This window comes from Myotis lucifugus, unplaced genomic scaffold (assembly GCF_000147115.1).
Source record: "Myotis lucifugus unplaced genomic scaffold, Myoluc2.0 scaffold_928, whole genome shotgun sequence".
NCBI lineage: Eukaryota > Metazoa > Chordata > Mammalia > Chiroptera > Vespertilionidae > Myotis > Myotis lucifugus.
The window spans coordinates 130367-133736 of record NW_005871976.1 but is presented as its reverse complement, the minus strand read 5'-3'; positions in this window follow the sequence as shown (position 1 = coordinate 133736).

Below are 3370 nucleotides of genomic sequence, written 5' to 3'. Positions count from 1 at the left end.
ATTGCACGCGGCCGGTGTAGCTCAAAGGCTGAACCTCAACCCGTGAACCAGGAGGTCGGGGTTCGATTCCCGGTCGGGGCACAAGCCCTGGTTGCAGGCCCGATCCCCAGTGGGGGGCGTGCGGGAGGCGGCCGATCCATGACTCTCTCTCATCATGGATGTTTCTCTCTCTCTCTCCCTCTCCCTTCCTCTCTCGAAATCAATAAAACATATACATACATATTCTTAAATTGCCATGAATTCTGATCCACAGCAAACCGTCCACCGTCAAGAGGAACCGATAAAACTTGGAACACACACTCGGTAAGTGACATGCGACACATGACACCGGTGACATTTCCTAAATGTCACTAAAAATAGCTCCTTTCACCGGGACTATGGTCAGGAATGTGAATTTTATCATTTGGAATTTAAAAACAAACAAGCAGTCGTCCACACACGTCCTGTGGGACACGGCTGGCCGGCCATTCAGTCCACAGCAAAGGTGTGGGGAGGTGAAGGGAGGGGCGGCGGACCTCGGCCAAATCACGCCACCTTCTCAGGACGCACATCCAACTGAGCTCTTCCCTCTCCCTCCCCCCCTTCCTCTCCTCTCCCCCTCTCCCTCCCCTCTCCCTCCCCGAACACCCAAAGACAGCTCCCCAGCGGAGAGACCGGATCCCGCTCCCGTGTGGCGAGGGCCCCAATGGTCTTACGGACACAGCTCAGCCCACGGACCCACGCTTGTCAATCCTCCCTGTACACGGCCCCGTGGCTTCTGAGAAATACCTCGGAGCTACTTGGGCGACAGGTATTAAAAGGAATCTCGTCCTCTCCCTCTAGCGGGGACGGAGGGCTTTCCTGGGATTGCATAAGCGGTTTCCCTAGAGGCCTGGGCAGGGGAGAGGGGGGCAGGCAGCCTGCAAGGCCAAGAAGCTGCCTTCTCTCCAGGGAGACGAGGGGGACCCCGGCTGGGGGGCAGGGCTGGGCTGGACAGGGTGGGGGGCCTGGCACTGGCTCCCCCACTCCTGAGCCCACGTGTCTGCTGGCTGCAGAACTGGAGACAGAATGGCACAGAGGCCTCCCAGCGCTCGGGCCCGGACACCCAGCCCCACGGGAAAACCCTCGCCGTGATGAAAGCCAAGTGTCATCTCGGGGGACCCACTGGCGTGCGGATAAAACACGCGCTCCGCTCCTCCACACGCCAAGCGGGTTATACATAATCTTTACGAGCGTTCTGTGCTCGGGACCGCAGGCTCCCGGACGCCACCCCTGCAATTCGCTTCGTCTTAAAAGCAAACCGGCGACCGACTGTCGCTGTCAAGCCGCTGCTCGGCCGGACGCTCCGGATGTTACTTCCACGTCTGGCACCTTCTCCTCCACCATTAGGACCAGGATGAAGTCTCAAATCCTTTTTTTCCCCCCCAAATATATATTTTTATTGATTGCAGAGAGGGAAAGAGAGAGAAACATCCATGATGAGAGAGAATCATGGATCGGCTGCCTCCTGCACACCCCCTACTGGGGATGGAGCCCACAACTCAGGCATGTGCCCTTGACTGGAATCGAACCTGGGACCCTTCAGTCCACAGGCCGACGCTCTATCCACTGAGCCACACTGGCCAGGGCAAGTCTCAACTCCTTTGAAACACTAGCAGGAGCCCCTCAGCCTCAGAGAGCAGCGAAGCACCTTCCTGGTGTCCCAGAGGACCCGGTGAGACGCAGAAGGTTTCAGGGTACAGTGAGCTCACCCGCGGGGAGTCAGCCTGGGGCGCACTGCCCTCCAGGGAGCCGCCAAGCCGTCGGCACAGAGCACACCCGTCTGCCACCACCTTTCCCAGGGCTCCCCGACCAGGGAGGCCTGCAGGGTGCGGGGGAGACCCCTCCCCGCATGAATAACCGCTTTGAAAACATCACCCCGCACACCCGGTCACACCCCACGTCGCTAAAACCCACTCGGAGAACAAAGACACCTGCACGCGAGAGGCCGAAAACAGCGCCACCCGTTTAAAATCTGCATTTTTTTTTGCCCGGCAGCGGCGTGGCTCAGTGACCAAGCGGCGGCGACCTCTAGGAGCCAGGAGGTCACGGTTCGATTCCAGGTCAGAGCACAGGCCCGGGTTGCGGGTGAGATCCCCAGTAGGGGGCGTGCCGGAGGCAGCCGGTCCGTGATTCTCTCTCCTCATTGATGATGTTTCTGTCTCTCTTTCCCTCTCCCTACTGCTCTGAGATCAATAAAAAATCTATTTTAAAAAAATAAATTTTGGATTTTTTTCCCCCGGGTGCTATGCAACCTCAGTTATGGAGGCCAGGGAGCCACCCAGACAGAGAGGAGAGGCTGCAATCTGCCCTGAGGGAGACAGAGGGATGGGGGGGGCGGATGGGGGTGCCTTTGAGGAGGCCTGGGAACCTGACTGCTTCAAGTTCTACACCACATCCTCCTGCACATCCCACGAGGGACAACAGGCCGTTCTCCTTCTATAGGGTGTCCCAAAATTCACGCAAGAAGTAATCTTGATAGAAAACACAGGTTTATAATTAAAAACTATAAATTTTCTATTGATTCATAAAGTACACAGTCTAGGGTTATGTATGGAATAGCACATCGGGTCAATGGTCTCCACGGCTTTGCTGGCACAGACACAAAGCCGTGGTCTTCATGGGTCTTCCTTGTCCCTGCTCCTGGGCCATCATTGGTACTTGGTGATGCTTATCCAATTGAAGGGATTGACATCAAAGGGCAACAGATATGAGAATCTTATTCAATAAACCAAGTAAAATTAGGCTTTTATTTTTGTTGTTGTTGTTAATGCTCATGCAAAATTCAAATCTTGCGTGAATTTTGGGACACCCTATAGCACCTTACGAGTCTCCGGATCCACACAGCCAGCTCACCCTGCACTGCAGGTCACTCCCCGCAGGAGGCAACAATAGTGGGGTCACGAGACAGGACTTGGGAGCGAGAGGACAGGCCTCGGGGCCTCCACGTCAGGCACAAACCCACCCAGGCAGCAGGGACCGCAGGCAGGCACTGGCGCTGTCCTCCCAGCTCCTCCTTAAACGGGAAGAAACTTGTCGGATTGAGGGAGCTGCCTGAGTCACCCCGAACGAAGCCTGCTGTCCCCGGCACCCGCCGCCCGCCTTCCATGGTCTCAACTTTCAGTGACGACGTCGCAAGGCGTTCCTCCTGGGGCCCAACACCCCGATGGCGCGTGGGGCGTGAGAACGGGGGCCCCCTCGCCTCTCGGGGGCTCTGTGAACGTGCCTCCCTGGTTCTTTCCTCCTTCACAAACACGCAGGCCGACGTGCTGACCTGCAGGGTTACGGCCCACAGGGACGCCCTCTAGCTCCCAGATGCAGGGCATGAGGAGGTGAACAAACAAGGGTGTTT